We start from the raw sequence: 8208 nt of genomic DNA, 5'->3' as shown, positions 1-8208 counted from the left end.
CCAGTTCAGATGGGCCAAGCTATGGAGGACCTGCTGAGAGGGGTTCTGCTCTACTTCCCAGCTCTGTCATTCATGGTTAAGTTTCTATTCAAGCAGCAACTGTCTTTTGGATAAAATCAAAGAGCTTTGAGTTATCTATGCACTTATATTGAGTGTAGGAACATTGCTTTAAAATGACAGAACTTAGAGCATATTCAGAGCAGTCTTTGTGTTCAAGCTTGTGCCTTACTTCACAAAGAAGCTGACATGTGGTTGTTTATTGCCTGTTTCCTAGAATTAGACCTCATTGTTCTAAGATCACCTTCAAAAGCAGATTTTTTTTCACCTATTTTCTGTTTGACTCTGACCTGAGTTTTCCTGATAATCAGGCTGATACTATAAACTCATTGTCTTCAGCATACATATTTCTGTCTTATTTGCCTCTTTTTTTTACCACCAAGTTATCATTCTTACAAACAGCAATAGGAGTCAATTCAAGATATGGTCCCTAGCAGTGTGAGCAACATAGGTGTCTTTTTTTCCCCCTTTTTCCTGAAGGATTTTTCAAGTTGGGACCAGTGCCACCTGAAGTGTCTGTCACCTTGCAACCACCATCTGTCCTACTTGCAAATTCAGCAGGAACAAAGCACAGATGAACAAGAGAGGAACCTCTCCATGAGGTCCTTCCTGCTGCATTGTTTCATCAATGTTTAAAGGCAGAGAGGGACCTGCTGTGGGGTCCAGTGGATGGCACCACAAAGCCTGCAGCCCTCACAGATCCAGACTGGCTCCCAGGGGGGCACTGAGTACCAGCCCCTCAGGAAGAGGGCCTGAAGCACCAGGAGCCCTCTTGTGCTTCCCAGCAAGCTCCTAAAGCAGCCATGCTGCCAGAGAATTCACAGGGAAAACTCCCCAGGGTTGTGAATACAGGTACAATCTTCAGTCCAGCAGTCTCTGTACTGGTGAATAAGAGATGATGTGCTGAATTGAAGCAGTATATACTCCTGTTATCTCTTGCTTTTATATTTTTCTGCACAAATTGTAACTCTACAGACAGCATATTAAGAGTTTTTGTAGAATATTTTTGCTACCACAGATACAATCACCAAATCTTTGCTGTGCAACTCCTTTCTAATCCTCCACAAAATCTCTTGCTCTTTGTACTTCAGAATGTGGCACAGACATCCACTGATATCAGTGACCTTTCAAATCTCATCCCAGAGTTTTCCCAAAGGACAGATAAATCAGTCTACTAACACTGTGACAGTCAGAAATGTAAGGTTTACATCAGTGAATGACATGCACTGTGTTTCTTTCAGTGGGCTGCTTGTACAGGGCACTGAAGGCCTGCTCCAGTGTGTTATGCATAATCATGACTAAGACCAAACAGAATATTCTGCTATTTGAGTGTCAAGACATCTATCTTTTTAGAATGGCATAGGCAAGTTGAAATGTGACTAAGATCTTTGCTCTTTGTCAAGATATTTCCAAAGCTCTAGCAAAAAAAGCTTGTAAAAATTTAGGTGAATACTTTTTATTCAGACTCGGGATAAAAATAGATCTTGCATAGCTCTGTGCTGCTCTTGAATTTTCTGAATTCAGTCATTTTTTGTGAAAGATAAGGGTGATTTTAACTAACTTCACCCTAGATAAAGTTAAGTGTAAAGCAAAAGAGTGAGCAGGTGGCTCCCTGACAAAAGAATGGAGGCAAGTCTAGTTGGCAATTTACCTTCTTCTAAACCAGATGTTTAAGTCATCCTGGCATAGCACCACCCCTGAAAGTGCCTCTCTCTAATGTGTAGCAAGGGCTTCCAGAACATTAAGGCCTCCTGCTATTTGACAGGTTAAATCAGCCCCAGCTCTAAGAAATGCAATCCCTATTTTATATACTTAAGACATCCCAAGTGTTGTTTCTAATATTGTAGCTCTGTTTTACTGGACCAGATTTAATAGAGTTGCAATTCAGTGCAAAGATATTAATCATCAGAGAATGCTGACAACAGGCTGTGAGCAGCTGGCAAGAATGACCAGTCTTTTTCCTTGCATCATTTTGTAAGGTTAACAAGAAATTGACAGAGGCAGGAGGCAAGGAATGAACTTGGTTAAAGCCAGTGCCACTGAAGGAGCCATCATGGCTATAGTTGTGTGGATGAAAAACAAAACCCTGAGCTCACAAATATTAACAAAACTACCTGCAAGCCTTTCCAAAGCACATGTATAGATTTACCTTTACATTTATATATCTTATAATTTTTGGCTTCTAACCATTTTTGTGTAAGCATCATGGTCCATAAATTAATCTATCCACATAAAGATAGAGGAATAAGTTACTATGAACTCAGTGTATTGAATGGATCAAGTACTTCACAGAGGAAGCAGACCACATTTTAATTCATTTACTAGTGAGTTAACAAAGCATTATAACAGGGGATTTATTGTAATGTAAAATGTGGTAATGGGTAAGGATCTGATTCTGAAAATTGCTGAATGACAAGAAGGCTGTTTGGGAATGATAGGTTCCGTGGGAAACATGAAATGCTGGGCAAAAGCTGCACTTACAGGAGTGTCTGTCATGGCACTGCCCATGGGACTAAATAAATACAACAGCTGCACTCACTTCCATTACCTCTGATTTTCCTTCAGTTTCTGAGACTAAACTGAATGATGAAAATTTGTGCAAATATAACATTTTCCCTCTTTCAAATGCTTTCTGATGTATCTGCTGGTGCTTATCATCACAGTAATTTGTCAATAAAGAAAAAAGACATGTAGAGTTTCAGTCCTTGGTGCAATATTTCTTTAATGTGGTTCTTTGCTATAGAAAGTTCAATTATATGTTAACTACTATGAGCTGCTTAAGTGATAACAGAAAAATATTGCTGAAAAGCTTTCCAACTTGGAGACCAAGTTTATGACATTACTCTTTTGTGACAAGTCTGGTTCAAAGCTTGTAAACAGCCAACACATTAGTAAAATTAGGTAACAAGACAGGTAGAATAAAAACCCTGTCTTGAATGGTTCCCACTCGCTTGTGTCATGTCTGCAAGACTTTTCTTTTCTTTCCTGCTGTTGATTGGTGTCTGCTTTAGTTACAGATCTGACAGGACATGCCGTAGATACCTAAGCAGAAGCATGTTACTGCAGACCAATGTTGTGCAATCCTGAATACTGTTGGAGGCAATAGCTTCCAAGAAAATAGTCCTGGTGTACCTCAGCAATGGCTGTGGCACAGCTGCTTCTGTGCTACACAACTTCAGCTTTTGGGATGAAGAATGCACTTTCTGACCAGAGGCATAATATTTTGGAGACTTGTCCCTTGAAGCACAAAATGAAATTTCCTCACTTCCAAAGTGCTGAAGGCTACATGTCAGGTGGCAACTACAGTACAGGAGAGACTTAGGAAGTTTAGAGTTCACCTTGTCTTTTCTCAGATCAGAAATCTGATACAGGCATGATGAATGAATTTGCCTTTGGCTCTCTATTGACAAACAAGGATGTAAATGGCCACTCTCCTCAGCTCAAGTGTGTATGTGTAACTCTAGATGTTATGGCTTCTGTTCATTGAGGCTTACTCATGATAGTAATTTATTTTGGTTAGTCACGGATTTTAAAATATTTCCAGTGAGGATGACAGCTGCTAATGTGACTGTAAACCCACAGAGGGTCAGGATGACTGTGTCTGATCTGGACTAGATACTTACTCAATCTTCCAGTTTCCTTAATGTGTTTCATAAGATCAGACTTCACACAGCATCTTCTTTCTCTTGGTCCAGAGCTATGCCTATAAAAAATGATATCTTGCTGGTACATTAAAAGTTCCCTTTACTAGTGAGTTGAACATTTACTTTGTTCCTCTTATTATAAGGAGAGATTGCTGGTAAGCCTAAAATAAGATGCATATTTTTGTTTGTGAATGTATATGATGAGCTTGTCTTACCACCCCTCTGTTCTACCTGTCCATTCAGTTCTTCTAAGCAGAGACGCTGACACAAATGTCATAATAAGAGTCATGCTGTCGAGTCTCACATGCTTCATTACCCTGCCTGCACACAGAGGTGAAGCAGAGCAGAGTGGCAATGCTGTGACCTGCACATATCTGCACAAAGGTCATCTCATTCCTCTAGGTTTGCTGTGGCCATGATACCATTGGAAAAAAATTAATTTTAGCAGTACTGCACATTATCACTGGGCAGTGGAAAAAATAAAATCATCAAATGCATGTATGGTTAAAAATTGGACCTGTCATTCTTAATAATGTCAGTCTTAACTTGAACCCAGTCCTTCTTCCAAGCATGCAGAGCTATGAATGACATGAAGGATTCACATTTAGCTGGTGGCTGGCAACCACAGTGGACAGAGGCAGAGTGCAGCTATTGTTTTGTAGTCATGTAACTTTATTACAGAGCTGCTTAATGTTATGCAAAGAACCCGGAGGGGAAAAAAAAAAATCACAATCGGTGGTAAAATCAAGTCTGCTGGGAAACTCTAATTATATCTCTTGTACATAATCTTAAAGCCTGTATACAAGTCAGCTTCTGTGATCTTGTACCTCTTGCCAGCACAAAATGTTAAGAACTTTATCTCTCTTCCTTGCTCCATTTCATAGTGCTCCATAGGAAGGTGGAGGATATTCTTTATAGAAAGACAGGATATCACAAATTTTTTCTGTGCTGGCTATGATTGTAGAAATTGGACCAATAAAGGCCAGTGTTCAGCCTTGTACGTATATGAGGTTACATATTAAAGAAAGTAGAAATCTGTGAATTCCTCAATCTCTGGCGCATTTTCTAAAGCACTCCAAGAAGATCTCTTAAAAAATTGCCAGCACATTCCCAACACTAAAGGCATTCTGAGACATAACATGGAAAAACCCAAAGGTTTAAATTTCAGCTGTCAGGCCTGCTGTGGAGTATTGATGCAGATTTCAACTTATTAATTGAAGATGTGCATGAAGGGACAGAGTACACCTTCATCTAGTGTTCTGGAGGAGCTACTGATAGACCATACAGCTTTATTGCCATTCAAAGGGGCTTTGACAGGCCAGAGAATTAAGGAGAGAGGAACCCCATGAAATTCAACAAAGGCAGATGCAGGGTCCTGCACCTGGAGTGGAATAACCCCATGTACCAGCACAGGCTGGGGGGCTGACCTTCTGGAAAGCAGCCTGTGAAAAAGGACCTGGGGGTCCTGGTGGACAGCAGCAGGTCTATCAGCCAGCACGTGTCCTTGTGGGCAAGAAGGCCAGCAAGATCCTGGGGTGCATCAGGAAAACATTGCCAGCAGGTCAAGGCAGGTGATCCTGCACATCTGTTTAGCCCCAGTGAGGCACCTCTGGAGTGCTGTGTCCAGTTCTGGGCTCCCCAGGGCAAGAAAGACTAGGAATTCCTGGATAGAATTCAACAGATGTCTGCAAAGATGTTTAAGGGACAGGAGCATCTGTCTTATGAAGATAGGCAGAGGGAGCTGGGCCCGTTTAACCTGGAGAAAGAGAACTGAGAAAGGATAGTATCAATGCATAAGAAAATCTTAAAGAGAGGGACTTAAGAGGATGGGGCCAGATTCTTTACAATGGTGTAATAGGACAAGGGTCAATGGGCCTAAATTGTAAAACAGGAAGTTCCATCTGACTTTGAGGAAAAATTCCTTTCGCTTGAAAATGAAAAAACACAAGAACAGTCTGCCCAGAGAGGTGGTATCTGTTCTGGAGATATTTAAAGCTGCCTTGACATGATCCTGTGCAACCTGCTCCATGTGAACCTATCACAATGTGTGTGGGGAATAGACTAGATGAACTTTAGACGTCCCTTCCATTCTCTGATTAAGATGTAATGTAATTAAAGATAGAATAGTAGAGTAAGTAAAGTAAGATATCATGTATGACCTACAGATCAGAGACATTAGGAAATTGTTAAATCATGATTTTTAAAAAAATTGTTTTTCTGGTTTTTTTTTAAGACCTGTTAACCCACACACACACTCCACACTCCACCAGCTGAAAGATCAAAAGAAAATGGTTGGGATGACAGCAAGGCAAGACAGAGGTTTTTTTCTTTGCTTGTTTTCAGCACTGGACAGCAGAGTGAATGCTTAAAGCTAGATGCATGAAATTAAAGTGTTCCACGGCTTAAAATAAGGTAATCTTTTCCTTAAACAGAAATTTTACGATAAAATGAAAATGATTTGCAATTACTGTAAGAGTAGTTTTCTAATATCCTGTTGGTGACATTGATAGACAAAGCCAACCTTGTATCATAGACAGTGATCTTAATGAGAGAAGAAGCCTCAGTGTTAGTACATTTACTTGTTTGGGTGCCAGTTAATGCCTTTCTTTCTCTATTAAAATAATCTTTCAAAACCTTGCACAAGCTTTATACTGGCAAATGGAAAGACAAGGCCTTGATGCTAGTCACAGACTCTTGGGTCATGACACATTTTGTGACAAACTCTCCAGCTACGCTCTTCACTTAACAATGAGGAGTAGTTTTCTCAATAATAAGTTATCTAGAATCAGGACTAATTCAGACAAAATTAAAACTAGACTGATGTTTTATTCAGAGATTTCTAGTCTTTTCTCTCTTCCTTCAATCTGTAGGAAGGTAAGATAAGGTAAAAGTACAGCAGAACACATTTCCTTCCTGCTGAACTCTGACTCCTACAGGCAGTGTGCAGGTGAGAGAATTCACCTCTCTTCTCATTCCTACTTTTCAGTTCAGCAAAGGGACACTGAGCATAACAGAATCCTTTTCCCCACTCATCTTAGGTACAATATGCTAGCAACCTTGATGTGGGTTCACTATTAGTTCAATAGTGACTTCAGAAGATGGTACTCCAGCCCTCTAAGAGACAAACGCTTTCTCAAAGGGCCCTGTATGTTCCCCTCTCTCATTAACTAAAAGTGTTTCCAAAGGATGATTCATTCAATCATAGAATGGTTTGTGTTGGAAGGGACTTTAAAGGCCATCTAGTTCCAACCCCCCACCATGGGCAGGGACACCTTTTGCTAGACCAGATTTCTCAAAGCCCCATCCAATCTGGCTTTGAACATTCCTAGGGATGGGACATCCATAACTTCTCTGGGCAATTCTTTCTCAGGTTAGCACCACCCTCACAGTAAAGAATTTCCTCCTTATATCTAATGTAAATCTGCACTCTTTCAGTTTAAAGCCATTTCACCTGGTCCCATCACTACATGGCACTTAGAAAGTCCTTCTCCAGACCTCTTGCAGGCGTCCTAATGGAACGGGCTATAAGCCTTGATCCCTGGAGTCTTGATCTCTCCATACCAAACAAGTCCAACTCTCTCAGCCTGTGTTCATAAGAGAGGTGCTCCATCCCTTTGCTCATCTTTGTTGTCCTCCTCTGGACTTGGTCCAGCTCAGTCCATGTCCTTCCTGTGTGGAGGACCCAGAGCAGGATGCAGCACTCCAGGCAGGGTCCCACCAGAGCAGAGAGGCATAATAATCTCCTTTGACCTGCTGGCCACGCTGCTTTGGATGCAGCCCAAGACATGGTTGGTCTTCTGGGTTGCTGGTGCACTTTACCAGCTTGTGTTGTGCTTTTCATCAAGCAAAACCCCCAAGCTTTTTTCTTCAGGGTTGCTCTCAATCCATGATCAAAAATTAAGTGTGTAGAGTAGAGATGGAACGAACCCTCTAGAGGGACAACATTCTCTGCACTGTCTGTTCAAATAACATGGATGATGACAGTCTCAGACTAGAGGCTTCAATTTTGCAAGCCTGCAGTTAGATGAGGTGAACCCTATCTAAACTTAAAACTGCAACCACACAGTATCCAGAGTAGCACTTTAAATTATAAACATGGCTGAGTTAAACCTGTATGCCTATTGAAATACAATGGAAGAGGTCCATAAAGAAATTTTGGAATTAACAATCTACCCAGTAGAAGCTGAAAAAAATCATCATCCAGTGATCAGATATTTACAGGCTGGTTTGTTTACTTTTTTTTTCTCTGCAGATCAGTCATTTACATGAATAACCCAAAAACTATAATCTTGTTTGTCCCCTTCAAACATGATCTCTTTAATCCTTTAAATTTGTTTTTAGGAGCAACATTAGTGCTTTCTGATTTTTAATGCAACTGCTGCTTTGACTAATGATTTAATTGTTTAAACAGTTCAAGAATGTAAAGCCTGCCTCTAAGCTAGGCCTTATTTAATGAACAGCAGGAACAAAGTTGCTGCAATATAAGTTAGAGAATAAGTTTCATTGG

This window comes from Melospiza melodia, chromosome 4, assembly GCF_035770615.1.
Source record: "Melospiza melodia melodia isolate bMelMel2 chromosome 4, bMelMel2.pri, whole genome shotgun sequence".
Lineage (NCBI taxonomy): Eukaryota > Metazoa > Chordata > Aves > Passeriformes > Passerellidae > Melospiza > Melospiza melodia.
Note: the sequence above shows the minus strand (reverse complement) of the source record.